At 45.0% G+C, this 24,515-nt stretch overlaps 7 non-coding genes across 7 annotated transcripts; all 7 read left to right on the top strand.

Moving 5' to 3' along the window:
* The first annotated feature begins 1,834 nt into the window (after positions 1-1,834).
* trnav-cac (transfer RNA valine (anticodon CAC)) lies at positions 1,835-1,907 on the top strand. Its single transcript has one exon. It is a non-coding gene; the product is annotated as a tRNA-Val (tRNA).
* Positions 1,908-5,196: 3,289 nt separating this feature from the next.
* trnav-cac (transfer RNA valine (anticodon CAC)) lies at positions 5,197-5,269 on the top strand. Its single transcript has one exon. It is a non-coding gene; the product is annotated as a tRNA-Val (tRNA).
* Positions 5,270-8,558: 3,289 nt separating this feature from the next.
* trnav-cac (transfer RNA valine (anticodon CAC)) lies at positions 8,559-8,631 on the top strand. Its single transcript has one exon. It is a non-coding gene; the product is annotated as a tRNA-Val (tRNA).
* A 3,288-nt stretch (positions 8,632-11,919) lies between these two features.
* trnav-cac (transfer RNA valine (anticodon CAC)) lies at positions 11,920-11,992 on the top strand. Its single transcript has one exon. It is a non-coding gene; the product is annotated as a tRNA-Val (tRNA).
* A 3,289-nt stretch (positions 11,993-15,281) lies between these two features.
* Positions 15,282-15,354, top strand: trnav-cac (transfer RNA valine (anticodon CAC)). Its single transcript has one exon. It is a non-coding gene; the product is annotated as a tRNA-Val (tRNA).
* A 3,289-nt stretch (positions 15,355-18,643) lies between these two features.
* On the top strand, positions 18,644-18,716 carry trnav-cac (transfer RNA valine (anticodon CAC)). Its single transcript has one exon. It is a non-coding gene; the product is annotated as a tRNA-Val (tRNA).
* Positions 18,717-22,005: 3,289 nt separating this feature from the next.
* On the top strand, positions 22,006-22,078 carry trnav-cac (transfer RNA valine (anticodon CAC)). Its single transcript has one exon. It is a non-coding gene; the product is annotated as a tRNA-Val (tRNA).
* The last annotated feature ends 2,437 nt before the right edge of the window (positions 22,079-24,515 follow it).

Raw genomic sequence — 24,515 nt, 5'->3', positions numbered from 1 at the left:
AAAAGAGTCTGAGAAGATAGACTCAGTTTACCATTGATTTTTGTCTGGATTGATGGGCTATCAATATCTGCTGCGAAATTGACATTGTAGCTGTGCGAGTCCGAGAGGACATCCCAGCAGCTGTGCGAGTCCGAGAGGAATCATGGAACCCTTATCATGTGACTTTGCATCTGTTGTTATGCAGGAGCACAATTGGAAATACAACAAAATGAGGGGGCGTGGCCGGCTGGTAGTGTGGCCGAGCGGTCTAAGGCGCTGGATCCAGGTTCCAGTCTCGAAAGGGGCGCGGGTTCGAATCCCACCACTGCCATTTCTGCTGATCAGCTCCAACGCTGCAGCATTGTTAAAATGCTGTTTCGGTGCCCACTGTATATTGATGTTGAAAACAAAAGTAAAATGGGTTTGCTTCCCAGGGAACTAACTGTGGTGTGGGATACTGCCAAATATTTCAAAATGTCTCTACTGTCATGATCGTGTTCGCCTCCCGCTCGGAAAATCGCAAACAGTTCTGCCATCCCATGCAAGTTGAGCTTTTTACTGGAACCAAATGGAGACTGTTATTTCATCGCTGTTGTGAAACGAAGTCCTACGGTGACTCTACTCGTTGTTATTTGGGTTTCTAGCTAATGGGAAAATCGTTCCAATGAATTTCGATGTCATACATAATTGAATTTCTCCCATTTCCGTCCTGGAAACATCGGAAGGGAAAGGTAATCTAATCGAGACTGTGATTGGTGAAATTCACTTTTTACTGCCAATTCTTATTATGTTCTTTCTTTCTCTCTTTTCAGCATTGTCTGGAAAGTGGTGGTGCACTAAGGCTGCAGTATGTTTGAAAGAGTCGTTTGGAAATGCCCTGTTGTTAGTTGTGAGATTACTTTATGACTCATGCCCTCGGACTGTATCACATTTAGCATTCATGCATCTCTGTGTCTGAAAATGCATGAGGTATGCCAGTTTGTTTGTGTTCCGTGTTAAATGCTTTCTGTTTTGCGATTCGCTCAATACATTTCGATTTAACAGGGTTTCTGAGGTAACTTCCAGCAGCAAAAATTCTCAGCAGATGATCTGGGAAAATTTCGCAGAGTATGGTCAGTCGGAGCTAAAGTAAGGAAGTCGTTCGTTTCTGCAGTGTTTCACAATACTACCTTTCCCGTGAGCAGTCGAACAGACTAAATGTTTGTGCCACAGACTGCGATGGCAAACTCGGCTAAAAAGTAATCCTTTAAAGCCGGTGGAAGCAACATGACGTAATTGGGGTACATCGTGGAAAAAGATACTTCGGTGGACCTCGTCCATGCTCACCACATCGCCAAAATTAAACAAGTCCCGTTCCCCAGCATTTGGCCCCAATCCCTCTAAACGCATCATATCCAGAAACTCACCCGATTACCTTTGCAATTTTCTGAGTGTAATAGCCTCCTCCACTTCCTCTGGTAGATCATTCCAACCACGCACAACCTTCTTTGTGGGAAATGTGCCTCAAGTCCTTTGTCACTTTCAGCCCACTCACCTTAAAGCTATGCTCTCGAGTTTTCAACTCACACCAACTTGGGTAAAACTCAGTTAACCACCCTTCCATAAGGTCATGTCGCAGCTGTTACGCTGCAGGGAAAGTCGTCCCAGCCTATTCCACCTCGCCCTACGGTACAAACATCGACGACAGCTTTGTCTATATTTTGTCATCAATTTAACGTGTCTTTTTTTTTACGTTTTCAAGATGTCAATTACGCTGGACAACAACGAGCTATTGGAAACAAAAAGGTGAAACGTAGAACGGATTCAACTTTCAGTGTTGGACGCCACTGAGTCGCAGCACTGCCGATTCCGGCTTGTTTCTGTAGTGTAGTGGTCATCACGTTCGCCTCACACGCGAAAGGTCCCCAGTTCGAAACTGGGCAGAAACTGCTTTGTTCTTCAACTGCAGCCTTTTACATGGACAAGAGCTGAGCTTTCTTGCATGCTTTCCCATCTGCAAACCTGCCTTCGAATTTACTTGAACAAATCTGCTCTGGTCGTGAAATGTAATGCAGTTCCATTTAATTACAGTGCAAAGCGTTGTTAAGTTTTTCTCCAACCTGGTTCTGATCATATGCCATTCTGTTGGAGAGTGTAGTTACCGCCTTCAGATCCTTCCACGAAAAGCAGTACCGCATTTGCCTTCCTTGCGCAGGCGGCTCGGTTCAAAGACAGGAAAGAAGCAGATGCTCTGGTGTCACAGCGCACCACGAATTCCTGAACTTGTCTGTCTGTCAAATGTCCCCCAAGGTCGTCTCAGAAAGACCTCATTTGGAAGCTGTCAATCGTGATTCAACGTGCGAGAATTGGCACCAGATATCCTGAATCATGTTTTGGAGCAATTCGCACGTTAGTGGCTCATTCAATCAGCAACAGCAATGAAAGAAATTGCACTCGCAGAGGAACCTTTCGACTTGCGCATTCATAGCGTCGCTAGTATTAAGGTCCGCCCCGAGATCTAAGTCATGTTGGAACTGAAACGGAGGAATCGACAGAGAGGCTACAGAATGACATCGCATCCATTTGGTTTTCTTTAAATCACTGACGAGCAGGAAAATGTAAACGGGGAGGGCGAGTGGAGAAGTGAGGCAGTTGCAGCTCTGGTGAAATTCCTTCTTTGTGATTCACTCAGCAACCAGAGACGTGTAGGTGACTCAGGCGTGAAAGCTCTTCACATCGAGAACAAAAAGCACTCAAGGGCAGTTAGCACCTCTTCCGGAGTGAGGGTGGGGTGAGGTAATTAGCTTTTGACTTCTGTTAATATGTTCAGAAACTGCCGTTTTGATTGAGGTGAACAGAAACTGCATTTCTAAAAAGCACCATGGAATTTTACAAAATTTATTGAGTCGCTTGTCGTCGATTCCCACATAGATTTCCAACGCAGTTGGTATCCATGTGGCTCATGTCCAGGTGTGAACATCTCTGCAGCACATTGCACGGTTAAGGTAAAAGGCAAGGAAAGTGGCTTCTAGAACTGTCTCCGAGGTCAGAGCATTCTCACAATGTGATCTGTCGTTCTCGGATTGTAATGTTACCTCTGGTTTTAGGGTGGAGAACATTCTTTGGGAATCTTATTCTGAAAAAAAAAAACCAGACACAGTGACTGAAACTATGCTGCACGGTATGATGTGGATTACGGCCTGCTCAGGTTTGTGCATTATCCCTGTAGTCCGTTGTGTTTCGTGTTCCGTGTAAACGTGAAAGTCGTCCTGTTTCGAGCAATGGGTGAAATCATTTAGCAAAGCGAGATTCGAAATTGCAGTAATGTCAAGCAGCTCATGGTTATTTGACCAAATCATAAGCGAACCCATATTCTCAAGCACTCACAGATACATTTGTAGCTGAAAAGAGTCTGAGAAGATAGACTCAGTTTACCATTGATTTTTGTCTGGATTGATGGGCTATCAATATCTGCTGCGAAATTGACATTGTAGCTGTGCGAGTCCGAGAGGACATCCCAGCAGCTGTGCGAGTCCGAGAGGAATCATGGAACCCTTATCATGTGACTTTGCATCTGTTGTTATGCAGGAGCACAATTGGAAATACAACAAAATGAGGGGGCGTGGCCGGCTGGTAGTGTGGCCGAGCGGTCTAAGGCGCTGGATCCAGGTTCCAGTCTCGAAAGGGGCGCGGGTTCGAATCCCACCACTGCCATTTCTGCTGATCAGCTCCAACGCTGCAGCATTGTTAAAATGCTGTTTCGGTGCCCACTGTATATTGATGTTGAAAACAAAAGTAAAATGGGTTTGCTTCCCAGGGAACTAACTGTGGTGTGGGATACTGCCAAATATTTCAAAATGTCTCTACTGTCATGATCGTGTTCGCCTCCCGCTCGGAAAATCGCAAACAGTTCTGCCATCCCAGGCAAGTTGAGCTTTTTACTGGAACCGAATGGAGACTGTTATTTCATCGCTGTTGTGAAACGAAGTCCTACGGTGACTCTACTCGTTGTTATTTGGGTTTCTAGCTAATGGGAAAATCGTTCCAATGAATTTCGATGTCATACATAATTGAATTTCTCCCATTTCCGTCCTGGAAACATCGGAAGGGAAAGGTAATCTAATCGAGACTGTGATTGGTGAAATTCACTTTTTACTGCCAATTCTTATTATGTTCTTTCTTTCTCTCTTTTCAGCATTGTCTGGAAAGTGGTGGTGCACTAAGGCTGCAGTATGTTTGAAAGAGTCGTTTGGAAATGCCCTGTTGTTAGTTGTGAGATTACTTTATGACTCATGCCCTCGGACTGTATCACATTTAGCATTCATGCATCTCTGTGTCTGAAAATGCATGAGGTATGCCAGTTTGTTTGTGTTCCGTGTTAAATGCTTTCTGTTTTGCGATTCGCTCAATACATTTCGATTTAACAGGGTTTCTGAGGTAACTTCCAGCAGCAAAAATTCTCAGCAGATGATCTGGGAAAATTTCGCAGAGTATGGTCAGTCGGAGCTAAAGTAAGGAAGTCGTTCGTTTCTGCAGTGTTTCACAATACTACCTTTCCCGTGAGCAGTCGAACAGACTAAATGTTTGTGCCACAGACTGCGATGGCAAACTCGGCTAAAAAGTAATCCTTTAAAGCCGGTGGAAGCAACATGACGTAATTGGGGTACATCGTGGAAAAAGATACTTCGGTGGACCTCGTCCATGCTCACCACATCGCCAAAATTAAACAAGTCCCGTTCCCCAGCATTTGGCCCCAATCCCTCTAAACGCATCATATCCAGAAACTCACCCGATTACCTTTGCAATTTTCTGAGTGTAATAGCCTCCTCCACTTCCTCTGGTAGATCATTCCAACCACGCACAACCTTCTTTGTGGGAAATGTGCCTCAAGTCCTTTGTCACTTTCAGCCCACTCACCTTAAAGCTATGCTCTCGAGTTTTCAACTCACACCAACTTGGGTAAAACTCAGTTAACCACCCTTCCATAAGGTCATGTCGCAGCTGTTACGCTGCAGGGAAAGTCGTCCCAGCCTATTCCACCTCGCCCTACGGTACAAACATCGACGACAGCTTTGTCTATATTTTGTCATCAATTTAACGTGTCTTTTTTTTTACGTTTTCAAGATGTCAATTACGCTGGACAACAACGAGCTATTGGAAACAAAAAGGTGAAACGTAGAACGGATTCAACTTTCAGTGTTGGACGCCACTGAGTCGCAGCACTGCCGATTCCGGCTTGTTTCTGTAGTGTAGTGGTCATCACGTTCGCCTCACACGCGAAAGGTCCCCAGTTCGAAACTGGGCAGAAACTGCTTTGTTCTTCAACTGCAGCCTTTTACATGGACAAGAGCTGAGCTTTCTTGCATGCTTTCCCATCTGCAAACCTGCCTTCGAATTTACTTGAACAAATCTGCTCTGGTCGTGAAATGTAATGCAGTTCCATTTAATTACAGTGCAAAGCGTTGTTAAGTTTTTCTCCAACCTGGTTCTGATCATATGCCATTCTGTTGGAGAGTGTAGTTACCGCCTTCAGATCCTTCCACGAAAAGCAGTACCGCATTTGCCTTCCTTGCGCAGGCGGCTCGGTTCAAAGACAGGAAAGAAGCAGATGCTCTGGTGTCACAGCGCACCACGAATTCCTGAACTTGTCTGTCTGTCAAATGTCCCCCAAGGTCGTCTCAGAAAGACCTCATTTGGAAGCTGTCAATCGTGATTCAACGTGCGAGAATTGGCACCAGATATCCTGAATCATGTTTTGGAGCAATTCGCACGTTAGTGGCTCATTCAATCAGCAACAGCAATGAAAGAAATTGCACTCGCAGAGGAACCTTTCGACTTGCGCATTCATAGCGTCGCTAGTATTAAGGTCCGCCCCGAGATCTAAGTCATGTTGGAACTGAAACGGAGGAATCGACAGAGAGGCTACAGAATGACATCGCATCCATTTGGTTTTCTTTAAATCACTGACGAGCAGGAAAATGTAAACGGGGAGGGCGAGTGGAGAAGTGAGGCAGTTGCAGCTCTGGTGAAATTCCTTCTTTGTGATTCACTCAGCAACCAGAGACGTGTAGGTGACTCAGGCGTGAAAGCTCTTCACATCGAGAACAAAAAGCACTCAAGGGCAGTTAGCACCTCTTCCGGAGTGAGGGTGGGGTGAGGTAATTAGCTTTTGACTTCTGTTAATATGTTCAGAAACTGCCGTTTTGATTGAGGTGAACAGAAACTGCATTTCTAAAAAGCACCATGGAATTTTACAAAATTTATTGAGTCGCTTGTCGTCGATTCCCACATAGATTTCCAACGCAGTTGGTATCCATGTGGCTCATGTCCAGGTGTGAACATCTCTGCAGCACATTGCACGGTTAAGGTAAAAGGCAAGGAAAGTGGCTTCTAGAACTGTCTCCGAGGTCAGAGCATTCTCACAATGTGATCTGTCGTTCTCGGATTGTAATGTTACCTCTGGTTTTAGGGTGGAGAACATTCTTTGGGAATCTTATTCTGAAAAAAAAAAACCAGACACAGTGACTGAAACTATGCTGCACGGTATGATGTGGATTACGGCCTGCTCAGGTTTGTGCATTATCCCTGTAGTCCGGTGTGTTTCGTGTTCCGTGTAAACGTGAAAGTCGTCCTGTTTCGAGCAATGGGTGAAATCATTTAGCAAAGCGAGATTCGAAATTGCAGTAATGTCAAGCAGCTCATGGTTATTTGACCAAATCATAAGCGAACCCATATTCTCAAGCACTCACAGATACATTTGTAGCTGAAAAGAGTCTGAGAAGATAGACTCAGTTTACCATTGATTTTTGTCTGGATTGATGGGCTATCAATATCTGCTGCGAAATTGACATTGTAGCTGTGCGAGTCCGAGAGGACATCCCAGCAGCTGTGCGAGTCCGAGAGGAATCATGGAACCCTTATCATGTGACTTTGCATCTGTTGTTATGCAGGAGCACAATTGGAAATACAACAAAATGAGGGGGCGTGGCCGGCTGGTAGTGTGGCCGAGCGGTCTAAGGCGCTGGATCCAGGTTCCAGTCTCGAAAGGGGCGCGGGTTCGAATCCCACCACTGCCATTTCTGCTGATCAGCTCCAACGCTGCAGCATTGTTAAAATGCTGTTTCGGTGCCCACTGTATATTGATGTTGAAAACAAAAGTAAAATGGGTTTGCTTCCCAGGGAACTAACTGTGGTGTGGGATACTGCCAAATATTTCAAAATGTCTCTACTGTCATGATCGTGTTCGCCTCCCGCTCGGAAAATCGCAAACAGTTCTGCCATCCCAGGCAAGTTGAGCTTTTTACTGGAACCGAATGGAGACTGTTATTTCATCGCTGTTGTGAAACGAAGTCCTACGGTGACTCTACTCGTTGTTATTTGGGTTTCTAGCTAATGGGAAAATCGTTCCAATGAATTTCGATGTCATACATAATTGAATTTCTCCCATTTCCGTCCTGGAAACATCGGAAGGGAAAGGTAATCTAATCGAGACTGTGATTGGTGAAATTCACTTTTTACTGCCAATTCTTATTATGTTCTTTCTTTCTCTCTTTTCAGCATTGTCTGGAAAGTGGTGGTGCACTAAGGCTGCAGTATGTTTGAAAGAGTCGTTTGGAAATGCCCTGTTGTTAGTTGTGAGATTACTTTATGACTCATGCCCTCGGACTGTATCACATTTAGCATTCATGCATCTCTGTGTCTGAAAATGCATGAGGTATGCCAGTTTGTTTGTGTTCCGTGTTAAATGCTTTCTGTTTTGCGATTCGCTCAATACATTTCGATTTAACAGGGTTTCTGAGGTAACTTCCAGCAGCAAAAATTCTCAGCAGATGATCTGGGAAAATTTCGCAGAGTATGGTCAGTCGGAGCTAAAGTAAGGAAGTCGTTCGTTTCTGCAGTGTTTCACAATACTACCTTTCCCGTGAGCAGTCGAACAGACTAAATGTTTGTGCCACAGACTGCGATGGCAAACTCGGCTAAAAAGTAATCCTTTAAAGCCGGTGGAAGCAACATGACGTAATTGGGGTACATCGTGGAAAAAGATACTTCGGTGGACCTCGTCCATGCTCACCACATCGCCAAAATTAAACAAGTCCCGTTCCCCAGCATTTGGCCCCAATCCCTCTAAACGCATCATATCCAGAAACTCACCCGATTACCTTTGCAATTTTCTGAGTGTAATAGCCTCCTCCACTTCCTCTGGTAGATCATTCCAACCACGCACAACCTTCTTTGTGGGAAATGTGCCTCAAGTCCTTTGTCACTTTCAGCCCACTCACCTTAAAGCTATGCTCTCGAGTTTTCAACTCACACCAACTTGGGTAAAACTCAGTTAACCACCCTTCCATAAGGTCATGTCGCAGCTGTTACGCTGCAGGGAAAGTCGTCCCAGCCTATTCCACCTCGCCCTACGGTACAAACATCGACGACAGCTTTGTCTATATTTTGTCATCAATTTAACGTGTCTTTTTTTTTACGTTTTCAAGATGTCAATTACGCTGGACAACAACGAGCTATTGGAAACAAAAAGGTGAAACGTAGAACGGATTCAACTTTCAGTGTTGGACGCCACTGAGTCGCAGCACTGCCGATTCCGGCTTGTTTCTGTAGTGTAGTGGTCATCACGTTCGCCTCACACGCGAAAGGTCCCCAGTTCGAAACTGGGCAGAAACTGCTTTGTTCTTCAACTGCAGCCTTTTACATGGACAAGAGCTGAGCTTTCTTGCATGCTTTCCCATCTGCAAACCTGCCTTCGAATTTACTTGAACAAATCTGCTCTGGTCGTGAAATGTAATGCAGTTCCATTTAATTACAGTGCAAAGCGTTGTTAAGTTTTTCTCCAACCTGGTTCTGATCATATGCCATTCTGTTGGAGAGTGTAGTTACCGCCTTCAGATCCTTCCACGAAAAGCAGTACCGCATTTGCCTTCCTTGCGCAGGCGGCTCGGTTCAAAGACAGGAAAGAAGCAGATGCTCTGGTGTCACAGCGCACCACGAATTCCTGAACTTGTCTGTCTGTCAAATGTCCCCCAAGGTCGTCTCAGAAAGACCTCATTTGGAAGCTGTCAATCGTGATTCAACGTGCGAGAATTGGCACCAGATATCCTGAATCATGTTTTGGAGCAATTCGCACGTTAGTGGCTCATTCAATCAGCAACAGCAATGAAAGAAATTGCACTCGCAGAGGAACCTTTCGACTTGCGCATTCATAGCGTCGCTAGTATTAAGGTCCGCCCCGAGATCTAAGTCATGTTGGAACTGAAACGGAGGAATCGACAGAGAGGCTACAGAATGACATCGCATCCATTTGGTTTTCTTTAAATCACTGACGAGCAGGAAAATGTAAACGGGGAGGGCGAGTGGAGAAGTGAGGCAGTTGCAGCTCTGGTGAAATTCCTTCTTTGTGATTCACTCAGCAACCAGAGACGTGTAGGTGACTCAGGCGTGAAAGCTCTTCACATCGAGAACAAAAAGCACTCAAGGGCAGTTAGCACCTCTTCCGGAGTGAGGGTGGGGTGAGGTAATTAGCTTTTGACTTCTGTTAATATGTTCAGAAACTGCCGTTTTGATTGAGGTGAACAGAAACTGCATTTCTAAAAAGCACCATGGAATTTTACAAAATTTATTGAGTCGCTTGTCGTCGATTCCCACATAGATTTCCAACGCAGTTGGTATCCATGTGGCTCATGTCCAGGTGTGAACATCTCTGCAGCACATTGCACGGTTAAGGTAAAAGGCAAGGAAAGTGGCTTCTAGAACTGTCTCCGAGGTCAGAGCATTCTCACAATGTGATCTGTCGTTCTCGGATTGTAATGTTACCTCTGGTTTTAGGGTGGAGAACATTCTTTGGGAATCTTATTCTGAAAAAAAAAACCAGACACAGTGACTGAAACTATGCTGCACGGTATGATGTGGATTACGGCCTGCTCAGGTTTGTGCATTATCCCTGTAGTCCGGTGTGTTTCGTGTTCCGTGTAAACGTGAAAGTCGTCCTGTTTCGAGCAATGGGTGAAATCATTTAGCAAAGCGAGATTCGAAATTGCAGTAATGTCAAGCAGCTCATGGTTATTTGACCAAATCATAAGCGAACCCATATTCTCAAGCACTCACAGATACATTTGTAGCTGAAAAGAGTCTGAGAAGATAGACTCAGTTTACCATTGATTTTTGTCTGGATTGATGGGCTATCAATATCTGCTGCGAAATTGACATTGTAGCTGTGCGAGTCCGAGAGGACATCCCAGCAGCTGTGCGAGTCCGAGAGGAATCATGGAACCCTTATCATGTGACTTTGCATCTGTTGTTATGCAGGAGCACAATTGGAAATACAACAAAATGAGGGGGCGTGGCCGGCTGGTAGTGTGGCCGAGCGGTCTAAGGCGCTGGATCCAGGTTCCAGTCTCGAAAGGGGCGCGGGTTCGAATCCCACCACTGCCATTTCTGCTGATCAGCTCCAACGCTGCAGCATTGTTAAAATGCTGTTTCGGTGCCCACTGTATATTGATGTTGAAAACAAAAGTAAAATGGGTTTGCTTCCCAGGGAACTAACTGTGGTGTGGGATACTGCCAAATATTTCAAAATGTCTCTACTGTCATGATCGTGTTCGCCTCCCGCTCGGAAAATCGCAAACAGTTCTGCCATCCCAGGCAAGTTGAGCTTTTTACTGGAACCGAATGGAGACTGTTATTTCATCGCTGTTGTGAAACGAAGTCCTACGGTGACTCTACTCGTTGTTATTTGGGTTTCTAGCTAATGGGAAAATCGTTCCAATGAATTTCGATGTCATACATAATTGAATTTCTCCCATTTCCGTCCTGGAAACATCGGAAGGGAAAGGTAATCTAATCGAGACTGTGATTGGTGAAATTCACTTTTTACTGCCAATTCTTATTATGTTCTTTCTTTCTCTCTTTTCAGCATTGTCTGGAAAGTGGTGGTGCACTAAGGCTGCAGTATGTTTGAAAGAGTCGTTTGGAAATGCCCTGTTGTTAGTTGTGAGATTACTTTATGACTCATGCCCTCGGACTGTATCACATTTAGCATTCATGCATCTCTGTGTCTGAAAATGCATGAGGTATGCCAGTTTGTTTGTGTTCCGTGTTAAATGCTTTCTGTTTTGCGATTCGCTCAATACATTTCGATTTAACAGGGTTTCTGAGGTAACTTCCAGCAGCAAAAATTCTCAGCAGATGATCTGGGAAAATTTCGCAGAGTATGGTCAGTCGGAGCTAAAGTAAGGAAGTCGTTCGTTTCTGCAGTGTTTCACAATACTACCTTTCCCGTGAGCAGTCGAACAGACTAAATGTTTGTGCCACAGACTGCGATGGCAAACTCGGCTAAAAAGTAATCCTTTAAAGCCGGTGGAAGCAACATGACGTAATTGGGGTACATCGTGGAAAAAGATACTTCGGTGGACCTCGTCCATGCTCACCACATCGCCAAAATTAAACAAGTCCCGTTCCCCAGCATTTGGCCCCAATCCCTCTAAACGCATCATATCCAGAAACTCACCCGATTACCTTTGCAATTTTCTGAGTGTAATAGCCTCCTCCACTTCCTCTGGTAGATCATTCCAACCACGCACAACCTTCTTTGTGGGAAATGTGCCTCAAGTCCTTTGTCACTTTCAGCCCACTCACCTTAAAGCTATGCTCTCGAGTTTTCAACTCACACCAACTTGGGTAAAACTCAGTTAACCACCCTTCCATAAGGTCATGTCGCAGCTGTTACGCTGCAGGGAAAGTCGTCCCAGCCTATTCCACCTCGCCCTACGGTACAAACATCGACGACAGCTTTGTCTATATTTTGTCATCAATTTAACGTGTCTTTTTTTTTACGTTTTCAAGATGTCAATTACGCTGGACAACAACGAGCTATTGGAAACAAAAAGGTGAAACGTAGAACGGATTCAACTTTCAGTGTTGGACGCCACTGAGTCGCAGCACTGCCGATTCCGGCTTGTTTCTGTAGTGTAGTGGTCATCACGTTCGCCTCACACGCGAAAGGTCCCCAGTTCGAAACTGGGCAGAAACTGCTTTGTTCTTCAACTGCAGCCTTTTACATGGACAAGAGTTGAGCTTTCTTGCATGCTTTCCCATCTGCAAACCTGCCTTCGAATTTACTTGAACAAATCTGCTCTGGTCGTGAAATGTAATGCAGTTCCATTTAATTACAGTGCAAAGCGTTGTTAAGTTTTTCTCCAACCTGGTTCTGATCATATGCCATTCTGTTGGAGAGTGTAGTTACCGCCTTCAGATCCTTCCACGAAAAGCAGTACCGCATTTGCCTTCCTTGCGCAGGCGGCTCGGTTCAAAGACAGGAAAGAAGCAGATGCTCTGGTGTCACAGCGCACCACGAATTCCTGAACTTGTCTGTCTGTCAAATGTCCCCCAAGGTCGTCTCAGAAAGACCTCATTTGGAAGCTGTCAATCGTGATTCAACGTGCGAGAATTGGCACCAGATATCCTGAATCATGTTTTGGAGCAATTCGCACGTTAGTGGCTCATTCAATCAGCAACAGCAATGAAAGAAATTGCACTCGCAGAGGAACCTTTCGACTTGCGCATTCATAGCGTCGCTAGTATTAAGGTCCGCCCCGAGATCTAAGTCATGTTGGAACTGAAACGGAGGAATCGACAGAGAGGCTACAGAATGACATCGCATCCATTTGGTTTTCTTTAAATCACTGACGAGCAGGAAAATGTAAACGGGGAGGGCGAGTGGAGAAGTGAGGCAGTTGCAGCTCTGGTGAAATTCCTTCTTTGTGATTCACTCAGCAACCAGAGACGTGTAGGTGACTCAGGCGTGAAAGCTCTTCACATCGAGAACAAAAAGCACTCAAGGGCAGTTAGCACCTCTTCCGGAGTGAGGGTGGGGTGAGGTAATTAGCTTTTGACTTCTGTTAATATGTTCAGAAACTGCCGTTTTGATTGAGGTGAACAGAAACTGCATTTCTAAAAAGCACCATGGAATTTTACAAAATTTATTGAGTCGCTTGTCGTCGATTCCCACATAGATTTCCAACGCAGTTGGTATCCATGTGGCTCATGTCCAGGTGTGAACATCTCTGCAGCACATTGCACGGTTAAGGTAAAAGGCAAGGAAAGTGGCTTCTAGAACTGTCTCCGAGGTCAGAGCATTCTCACAATGTGATCTGTCGTTCTCGGATTGTAATGTTACCTCTGGTTTTAGGGTGGAGAACATTCTTTGGGAATCTTATTCTGAAAAAAAAAAACCAGACACAGTGACTGAAACTATGCTGCACGGTATGATGTGGATTACGGCCTGCTCAGGTTTGTGCATTATCCCTGTAGTCCGGTGTGTTTCGTGTTCCGTGTAAACGTGAAAGTCGTCCTGTTTCGAGCAATGGGTGAAATCATTTAGCAAAGCGAGATTCGAAATTGCAGTAATGTCAAGCAGCTCATGGTTATTTGACCAAATCATAAGCGAACCCATATTCTCAAGCACTCACAGATACATTTGTAGCTGAAAAGAGTCTGAGAAGATAGACTCAGTTTACCATTGATTTTTGTCTGGATTGATGGGCTATCAATATCTGCTGCGAAATTGACATTGTAGCTGTGCGAGTCCGAGAGGACATCCCAGCAGCTGTGCGAGTCCGAGAGGAATCATGGAACCCTTATCATGTGACTTTGCATCTGTTGTTATGCAGGAGCACAATTGGAAATACAACAAAATGAGGGGGCGTGGCCGGCTGGTAGTGTGGCCGAGCGGTCTAAGGCGCTGGATCCAGGTTCCAGTCTCGAAAGGGGCGCGGGTTCGAATCCCACCACTGCCATTTCTGCTGATCAGCTCCAACGCTGCAGCATTGTTAAAATGCTGTTTCGGTGCCCACTGTATATTGATGTTGAAAACAAAAGTAAAATGGGTTTGCTTCCCAGGGAACTAACTGTGGTGTGGGATACTGCCAAATATTTCAAAATGTCTCTACTGTCATGATCGTGTTCGCCTCCCGCTCGGAAAATCGCAAACAGTTCTGCCATCCCATGCAAGTTGAGCTTTTTACTGGAACCAAATGGAGACTGTTATTTCATCGCTGTTGTGAAACGAAGTCCTACGGTGACTCTACTCGTTGTTATTTGGGTTTCTAGCTAATGGGAAAATCGTTCCAATGAATTTCGATGTCATACATAATTGAATTTCTCCCATTTCCGTCCTGGAAACATCGGAAGGGAAAGGTAATCTAATCGAGACTGTGATTGGTGAAATTCACTTTTTACTGCCAATTCTTATTATGTTCTTTCTTTCTCTCTTTTCAGCATTGTCTGGAAAGTGGTGGTGCACTAAGGCTGCAGTATGTTTGAAAGAGTCGTTTGGAAATGCCCTGTTGTTAGTTGTGAGATTACTTTATGACTCATGCCCTCGGACTGTATCACATTTAGCATTCATGCATCTCTGTGTCTGAAAATGCATGAGGTATGCCAGTTTGTTTGTGTTCCGTGTTAAATGCTTTCTGTTTTGCGATTCGCTCAATACATTTCGATTTAACAGGGTTTCTGAGGTAACTTCCAGCAGCAAAAATTCTCAGCAGATGATCTGGGAAAATTTCGCAGAGTATGGTCAGTCGGAGCTAAAGTAAGGAAGTCGTTCGTTTCTGCAGTGTTTCACAATACTACCTTTCCCGTGAGCAGTCGAACAGACTAAATGTTTGTGCCACAGACTGCGATGGCAAACTCGGCTAAAAAGTAATCCTTTAAAGCCGGTGGAAGCAACATGACGTAATTGGGGTACATCGTGGAAAAAGATACTTCGGTGGACCTCGTCCATGCTCACCACATCGCCAAAATTAAACAAGTCCCGTTCCCCAGCATTTGGCCCCAATCCCTCTAAACGCATCATATCCAGAAACTCACCCGATTACCTTTGCAATTTTCTGAGTGTAATAGCCTCCTCCACTTCCTCTGGTAGATCATTCCAACCACGCACAACCTTCTTTGTGGGAAATGTGCCTCAAGTCCTTTGTCACTTTCAGCCCACTCACCTTAAAGCTATGCTCTCGAGTTTTCAACTCACACCAACTTGGGTAAAACTCAGTTAACCACCCTTCCATAAGGTCATGTCGCAGCTGTTACGCTGCAGGGAAAGTCGTCCCAGCCTATTCCACCTCGCCCTACGGTACAAACATCGACGACAGCTTTGTCTATATTTTGTCATCAATTTAACGTGTCTTTTTTTTTACGTTTTCAAGATGTCAATTACGCTGGACAACAACGAGCTATTGGAAACAAAAAGGTGAAACGTAGAACGGATTCAACTTTCAGTGTTGGACGCCACTGAGTCGCAGCACTGCCGATTCCGGCTTGTTTCTGTAGTGTAGTGGTCATCACGTTCGCCTCACACGCGAAAGGTCCCCAGTTCGAAACTGGGCAGAAACTGCTTTGTTCTTCAACTGCAGCCTTTTACATGGACAAGAGCTGAGCTTTCTTGCATGCTTTCCCATCTGCAAACCTGCCTTCGAATTTACTTGAACAAATCTGCTCTGGTCGTGAAATGTAATGCAGTTCCATTTAATTACAGTGCAAAGCGTTGTTAAGTTTTTCTCCAACCTGGTTCTGATCATATGCCATTCTGTTGGAGAGTGTAGTTACCGCCTTCAGATCCTTCCACGAAAAGCAGTACCGCATTTGCCTTCCTTGCGCAGGCGGCTCGGTTCAAAGACAGGAAAGAAGCAGATGCTCTGGTGTCACAGCGCACCACGAATTCCTGAACTTGTCTGTCTGTCAAATGTCCCCCAAGGTCGTCTCAGAAAGACCTCATTTGGAAGCTGTCAATCGTGATTCAACGTGCGAGAATTGGCACCAGATATCCTGAATCATGTTTTGGAGCAATTCGCACGTTAGTGGCTCATTCAATCAGCAACAGCAATGAAAGAAATTGCACTCGCAGAGGAACCTTTCGACTTGCGCATTCATAGCGTCGCTAGTATTAAGGTCCGCCCCGAGATCTAAGTCATGTTGGAACTGAAACGGAGGAATCGACAGAGAGGCTACAGAATGACATCGCATCCATTTGGTTTTCTTTAAATCACTGACGAGCAGGAAAATGTAAACGGGGAGGGCGAGTGGAGAAGTGAGGCAGTTGCAGCTCTGGTGAAATTCCTTCTTTGTGATTCACTCAGCAACCAGAGACGTGTAGGTGACTCAGGCGTGAAAGCTCTTCACATCGAGAACAAAAAGCACTCAAGGGCAGTTAGCACCTCTTCCGGAGTGAGGGTGGGGTGAGGTAATTAGCTTTTGACTTCTGTTAATATGTTCAGAAACTGCCGTTTTGATTGAGGTGAACAGAAACTGCATTTCTAAAAAGCACCATGGAATTTTACAAAATTTATTGAGTCGCTTGTCGTCGATTCCCACATAGATTTCCAACGCAGTTGGTATCCATGTGGCTCATGTCCAGGTGTGAACATCTCTGCAGCACATTGCACGGTTAAGGTAAAAGGCAAGGAAAGTGGCTTCTAGAACTGTCTCCGAGGTCAGAGCATTCTCACAATGTGATCTGTCGTTCTCGGATTGTAATGTTACCTCTGGTTTTAGGGTGGAGAACATTCTTTGGGAATCTTATTCTGAAAAAAAAAAACCAGACACAGTGACTGAAACTATGCTGCACGGTATGATGTGGATTACGGCCTGCTCAGGTTTGTGCATTATCCCTGTAGTCCGTTGTGTTTCGTGTTCCGTGTAAACGTGAAAGTCGTCCTGTTTCGAGCAATGGGTGAAATCATTTAGCAAAGCGAGATTCGAAATTGCAGTAATGTCAAGCAGCTCATGGTTATTTGACCAAATCATAAGCGAACCCATATTCTCAAGCACTCACAGATACATTTGTAGCTGAAAAGAGTCTGAGAAGATAGACTCAGTTTACCATTGATTTTTGTCTGGATTGATGGGCTATCAATATCTGCTGCGAAATTGACATTGTAGCTGTGCGAGTCCGAGAGGACATCCCAGCAGCTGTGCGAGTCCGAGAGGAATCATGGAACCCTTATCATGTGACTTTGCATCTGTTGTTATGCAGGAGCACAATTGGAAATACAACAAAATGAGGGGGCGTGGCCGGCTGGTAGTGTGGCCGAGCGGTCTAAGGCGCTGGATCCAGGTTCCAGTCTCGAAAGGGGCGCGGGTTCGAATCCCACCACTGCCATTTCTGCTGATCAGCTCCAACGCTGCAGCATTGTTAAAATGCTGTTTCGGTGCCCACTGTATATTGATGTTGAAAACAAAAGTAAAATGGGTTTGCTTCCCAGGGAACTAACTGTGGTGTGGGATACTGCCAAATATTTCAAAATGTCTCTACTGTCATGATCGTGTTCGCCTCCCGCTCGGAAAATCGCAAACAGTTCTGCCATCCCAGGCAAGTTGAGCTTTTTACTGGAACCGAATGGAGACTGTTATTTCATCGCTGTTGTGAAACGAAGTCCTACGGTGACTCTACTCGTTGTTATTTGGGTTTCTAGCTAATGGGAAAATCGTTCCAATGAATTTCGATGTCATACATAATTGAATTTCTCCCATTTCCGTCCTGGAAACATCGGAAGGGAAAGGTAATCTAATCGAGACTGTGATTGGTGAAATTCACTTTTTACTGCCAATTCTTATTATGTTCTTTCTTTCTCTCTTTTCAGCATTGTCTGGAAAGTGGTGGTGCACTAAGGCTGCAGTATGTTTGAAAGAGTCGTTTGGAAATGCCCTGTTGTTAGTTGTGAGATTACTTTATGACTCATGCCCTCGGACTGTATCACATTTAGCATTCATGCATCTCTGTGTCTGAAAATGCATGAGGTATGCCAGTTTGTTTGTGTTCCGTGTTAAATGCTTTCTGTTTTGCGATTCGCTCAATACATTTCGATTTAACAGGGTTTCTGAGGTAACTTCCAGCAGCAAAAATTCTCAGCAGATGATCTGGGAAAATTTCGCAGAGTATGGTCAGTCGGAGCTAAAGTAAGGAAGTCGTTCGTTTCTGCAGTGTTTCACAATACTACCTTTCCCGTGAGCAGTCGAACAGACTAAATGTTTGTGCCACAGACTGCGATGGCAAACTCGGCTAAAAAGTAATCCTTTAAAGCCGGTGGAAGCAACATGACGTAATTGGGGTACATCGTGGAAAAAGATACTTCGGTGGACCTCGTCCATGCTCACCACATCGCCAAAATTAAACAAGTCCCGTTCCCCAGCATTTGGCCCCAATCCCTCTAAACGCATCATATCCAGAAACTCACCCGATTACCTTTGCAATTTTCTGAGTGTAATAGCCTCCTCCACTTCCTCTGGTAGATCATTCCAACCACGCACAACCTTCTTTGTGGGAAATGTGCCTCAAGTCCTTTGTCACTTTCAGCCCACTCACCTTAAAGCTATGCTCTCGAGTTTTCAACTCACACCAACTTGGGTAAAACTCAGTTAACCACCCTTCCATAAGGTCATGTCGCAGCTGTTACGCTGCAGGGAAAGTCGTCCCAGCCTATTCCACCTCGCCCTACGGTACAAACATCGACGACAGCTTTGTCTATATTTTGTCATCAATTTAACGTGTCTTTTTTTTTACGTTTTCAAGATGTCAATTACGCTGGACAACAACGAGCTATTGGAAACAAAAAGGTGAAACGTAGAACGGATTCAACTTTCAGTGTTGGACGCCACTGAGTCGCAGCACTGCCGATTCCGGCTTGTTTCTGTAGTGTAGTGGTCATCACGTTCGCCTCACACGCGAAAGGTCCCCAGTTCGAAACTGGGCAGAAACTGCTTTGTTCTTCAACTGCAGCCTTTTACATGGACAAGAGCTGAGCTTTCTTGCATGCTTTCCCATCTGCAAACCTGCCTTCGAATTTACTTGAACAAATCTGCTCTGGTCGTGAAATGTAATGCAGTTCCATTTAATTACAGTGCAAAGCGTTGTTAAGTTTTTCTCCAACCTGGTTCTGATCATATGCCATTCTGTTGGAGAGTGTAGTTACCGCCTTCAGATCCTTCCACGAAAAGCAGTACCGCATTTGCCTTCCTTGCGCAGGCGGCTCGGTTCAAAGACAGGAAAGAAGCAGATGCTCTGGTGTCACAGCGCACCACGAATTCCTGAACTTGTCTGTCTGTCAAATGTCCCCCAAGGTCGTCTCAGAAAGACCTCATTTGGAAGCTGTCAATCGTGATTCAACGTGCGAGAATTGGCACCAGATATCCTGAATCATGTTTTGGAGCAATTCGCACGTTAGTGGCTCATTCAATCAGCAACAGCAATGAAAGAAATTGCACTCGCAGAGGAACCTTTCGACTTGCGCATTCATAGCGTCGCTAGTATTAAGGTCCGCCCCGAGATCTAAGTCATGTTGGAACTGAAACGGAGGAATCGACAGAGAGGCTACAGAATGACATCGCATCCATTTGGTTTTCTTTAAATCACTGACGAGCAGGAAAATGTAAACGGGGAGGGCGAGTGGAGAAGTGAGGCAGTTGCAGCTCTGGTGAAATTCCTTCTTTGTGATTCACTCAGCAACCAGAGACGTGTAGGTGACTCAGGCGTGAAAGCTCTTCACATCGAGAACAAAAAGCACTCAAGGGCAGTTAGCACCTCTTCCGGAGTGAGGGTGGGGTGAGGTAATTAGCTTTTGACTTCTGTTAATATGTTCAGAAACTGCCGTTTTGATTGAGGTGAACAGAAACTGCATTTCTAAAAAGCACCATGGAATTTTACAAAATTTATTGAGTCGCTTGTCGTCGATTCCCACATAGATTTCCAACGCAGTTGGTATCCATGTGGCTCATGTCCAGGTGTGAACATCTCTGCAGCACATTGCACGGTTAAGGTAAAAGGCAAGGAAAGTGGCTTCTAGAACTGTCTCCGAGGTCAGAGCATTCTCACAATGTGATCTGTCGTTCTCGGATTGTAATGTTACCTCTGGTTTTAGGGTGGAGAACATTCTTTGGGAATCTTATTCTGAAAAAAAAAAACCAGACACAGTGACTGAAACTATGCTGCACGGTATGATGTGGATTACGGCCTGCTCAGGTTTGTGCATTATCCCTGTAGTCCGGTGTGTTTCGTGTTCCGTGTAAACGTGAAAGTCGTCCTGTTTCGAGCAATGGGTGAAATCATTTAGCAAAGCGAGATTCGAAATTGCAGTAATGTCAAGCAGCTCATGGTTATTTGACCAAATCATAAGCGAACCCATATTCTCAAGCACTCACAGATACATTTGTAGCTGAAAAGAGTCTGAGAAGATAGACTCAGTTTACCATTGATTTTTGTCTGGATTGATGGGCTATCAATATCTGCTGCGAAATTGACATTGTAGCTGTGCGAGTCCGAGAGGACATCCCAGCAGCTGTGCGAGTCCGAGAGGAATCATGGAACCCTTATCATGTGACTTTGCATCTGTTGTTATGCAGGAGCACAATTGGAAATACAACAAAATGAGGGGGCGTGGCCGGCTGGTAGTGTGGCCGAGCGGTCTAAGGCGCTGGATCCAGGTTCCAGTCTCGAAAGGGGCGCGGGTTCGAATCCCACCACTGCCATTTCTGCTGATCAGCTCCAACGCTGCAGCATTGTTAAAATGCTGTTTCGGTGCCCACTGTATATTGATGTTGAAAACAAAAGTAAAATGGGTTTGCTTCCCAGGGAACTAACTGTGGTGTGGGATACTGCCAAATATTTCAAAATGTCTCTACTGTCATGATCGTGTTCGCCTCCCGCTCGGAAAATCGCAAACAGTTCTGCCATCCCAGGCAAGTTGAGCTTTTTACTGGAACCGAATGGAGACTGTTATTTCATCGCTGTTGTGAAACGAAGTCCTACGGTGACTCTACTCGTTGTTATTTGGGTTTCTAGCTAATGGGAAAATCGTTCCAATGAATTTCGATGTCATACATAATTGAATTTCTCCCATTTCCGTCCTGGAAACATCGGAAGGGAAAGGTAATCTAATCGAGACTGTGATTGGTGAAATTCACTTTTTACTGCCAATTCTTATTATGTTCTTTCTTTCTCTCTTTTCAGCATTGTCTGGAAAGTGGTGGTGCACTAAGGCTGCAGTATGTTTGAAAGAGTCGTTTGGAAATGCCCTGTTGTTAGTTGTGAGATTACTTTATGACTCATGCCCTCGGACTGTATCACATTTAGCATTCATGCATCTCTGTGTCTGAAAATGCATGAGGTATGCCAGTTTGTTTGTGTTCCGTGTTAAATGCTTTCTGTTTTGCGATTCGCTCAATACATTTCGATTTAACAGGGTTTCTGAGGTAACTTCCAGCAGCAAAAATTCTCAGCAGATGATCTGGGAAAATTTCGCAGAGTATGGTCAGTCGGAGCTAAAGTAAGGAAGTCGTTCGTTTCTGCAGTGTTTCACAATACTACCTTTCCCGTGAGCAGTCGAACAGACTAAATGTTTGTGCCACAGACTGCGATGGCAAACTCGGCTAAAAAGTAATCCTTTAAAGCCGGTGGAAGCAACATGACGTAATTGGGGTACATCGTGGAAAAAGATACTTCGGTGGACCTCGTCCATGCTCACCACATCGCCAAAATTAAACAAGTCCCGTTCCCCAGCATTTGGCCCCAATCCCTCTAAACGCATCATATCCAGAAACTCACCCGATTACCTTTGCAATTTTCTGAGTGTAATAGCCTCCTCCACTTCCTCTGGTAGATCATTCCAACCACGCACAACCTTCTTTGTGGGAAATGTGCCTCAAGTCCTTTGTCACTTTCAGCCCACTCACCTTAAAGCTATGCTCTCGAGTTTTCAACTCACACCAACTTGGGTAAAACTCAGTTAACCACCCTTCCATAAGGTCATGTCGCAGCTGTTACGCTGCAGGGAAAGTCGTCCCAGCCTATTCCACCTCGCCCTACGGTACAAACATCGACGACAGCTTTGTCTATATTTTGTCATCAATTTAACGTGTCTTTTTTTTTACGTTTTCAAGATGTCAATTACGCTGGACAACAACGAGCTATTGGAAACAAAAAGGTGAAACGTAGAACGGATTCAACTTTCAGTGTTGGACGCCACTGAGTCGCAGCACTGCCGATTCCGGCTTGTTTCTGTAGTGTAGTGGTCATCACGTTCGCCTCACACGCGAAAGGTCCCCAGTTCGAAACTGGGCAGAAACTGCTTTGTTCTTCAACTGCAGCCTTTTACATGGACAAGAGCTGAGCTTTCTTGCATGCTTTCCCATCTGCAAACCTGCCTTCGAATTTACTTGAACAAATCTGCTCTGGTCGTGAAATGTAATGCAGTTCCATTTAATTACAGTGCAAAGCGTTGTTAAGTTTTTCTCCAACCTGGTTCTGATCATATGCCATTCTGTTGGAGAGTGTAGTTACCGCCTTCAGATCCTTCCACGAAAAGCAGTACCGCATTTGCCTTCCTTGCGCAGGCGGCTCGGTTCAAAGACAGGAAAGAAGCAGATGCTCTGGTGTCACAGCGCACCACGAATTCCTGAACTTGTCTGTCTGTCAAATGTCCCCCAAGGTCGTCTCAGAAAGACCTCATTTGGAAGCTGTCAATCGTGATTCAACGTGCGAGAATTGGCACCAGATATCCTGAATCATGTTTTGGAGCAATTCGCACGTTAGTGGCTCATTCAATCAGCAACAGCAATGAAAGAAATTGCACTCGCAGAGGAACCTTTCGACTTGCGCATTCATAGCGTCGCTAGTATTAAGGTCCGCCCCGAGATCTAAGTCATGTTGGAACTGAAACGGAGGAATCGACAGAGAGGCTACAGAATGACATCGCATCCATTTGGTTTTCTTTAAATCACTGACGAGCAGGAAAATGTAAACGGGGAGGGCGAGTGGAGAAGTGAGGCAGTTGCAGCTCTGGTGAAATTCCTTCTTTGTGATTCACTCAGCAACCAGAGACGTGTAGGTGACTCAGGCGTGAAAGCTCTTCACATCGAGAACAAAAAGCACTCAAGGGCAGTTAGCACCTCTTCCGGAGTGAGGGTGGGGTGAGGTAATTAGCTTTTGACTTCTGTTAATATGTTCAGAAACTGCCGTTTTGATTGAGGTGAACAGAAACTGCATTTCTAAAAAGCACCATGGAATTTTACAAAATTTATTGAGTCGCTTGTCGTCGATTCCCACATAGATTTCCAACGCAGTTGGTATCCATGTGGCTCATGTCCAGGTGTGAACATCTCTGCAGCACATTGCACGGTTAAGGTAAAAGGCAAGGAAAGTGGCTTCTAGAACTGTCTCCGAGGTCAGAGCATTCTCACAATGTGATCTGTCGTTCTCGGATTGTAATGTTACCTCTGGTTTTAGGGTGGAGAACATTCTTTGGGAATCTTATTCTGAAAAAAAAAAACCAGACACAGTGACTGAAACTATGCTGCACGGTATGATGTGGATTACGGCCTGCTCAGGTTTGTGCATTATCCCTGTAGTCCGGTGTGTTTCGTGTTCCGTGTAAACGTGAAAGTCGTCCTGTTTCGAGCAATGGGTGAAATCATTTAGCAAAGCGAGATTCGAAATTGCAGTAATGTCAAGCAGCTCATGGTTATTTGACCAAATCATAAGCGAACCCATATTCTCAAGCACTCACAGATACATTTGTAGCTGAAAAGAGTCTGAGAAGATAGACTCAGTTTACCATTGATTTTTGTCTGGATTGATGGGCTATCAATATCTGCTGCGAAATTGACATTGTAGCTGTGCGAGTCCGAGAGGACATCCCAGCAGCTGTGCGAGTCCGAGAGGAATCATGGAACCCTTATCATGTGACTTTGCATCTGTTGTTATGCAGGAGCACAATTGGAAATACAACAAAATGAGGGGGCGTGGCCGGCTGGTAGTGTGGCCGAGCGGTCTAAGGCGCTGGATCCAGGTTCCAGTCTCGAAAGGGGCGCGGGTTCGAATCCCACCACTGCCATTTCTGCTGATCAGCTCCAACGCTGCAGCATTGTTAAAATGCTGTTTCGGTGCCCACTGTATATTGATGTTGAAAACAAAAGTAAAACAAAACTAACTGTGGTGTGGGATACTGCCAAATATTTCAAAATGTCTCTACTGTCATGATCGTGTTCGCCTCCCGCTCGGAAAATCGCAAACAGTTCTGCCATCCCAGGCAAGTTGAGCTTTTTACTGGAACCGAATGGAGACTGTTATTTCATCGCTGTTGTGAAACGAAGTCCTACGGTGACTCTACTCGTTGTTATTTGGGTTTCTAGCTAATGGGAAAATCGTTCCAATGAATTTCGATGTCATACATAATTGAATTTCTCCCATTTCCGTCCTGGAAACATCGGAAGGGAAAGGTAATCTAATCGAGACTGTGATTGGTGAAATTCACTTTTTACTGCCAATTCTTATTATGTTCTTTCTTTCTCTCTTTTCAGCATTGTCTGGAAAGTGGTGGTGCACTAAGGCTGCAGTATGTTTGAAAGAGTCGTTTGGAAATGCCCTGTTGTTAGTTGTGAGATTACTTTATGACTCATGCCCTCGGACTGTATCACATTTAGCATTCATGCATCTCTGTGTCTGAAAATGCATGAGGTATGCCAGTTTGTTTGTGTTCCTTGTTAAATGCTTTCTGTTTTGCGAT

Source organism: Chiloscyllium plagiosum, unplaced genomic scaffold (assembly GCF_037043375.1).
Source record: "Chiloscyllium plagiosum isolate Xiang-an unplaced genomic scaffold, Cpla_swu_hap1 HiC_scaffold_14, whole genome shotgun sequence".
NCBI lineage: Eukaryota > Metazoa > Chordata > Chondrichthyes > Orectolobiformes > Hemiscylliidae > Chiloscyllium > Chiloscyllium plagiosum.
The sequence above is the reverse complement of the archived record's forward strand: the minus strand, read 5'-3'. Positions and strand labels throughout refer to the sequence as shown.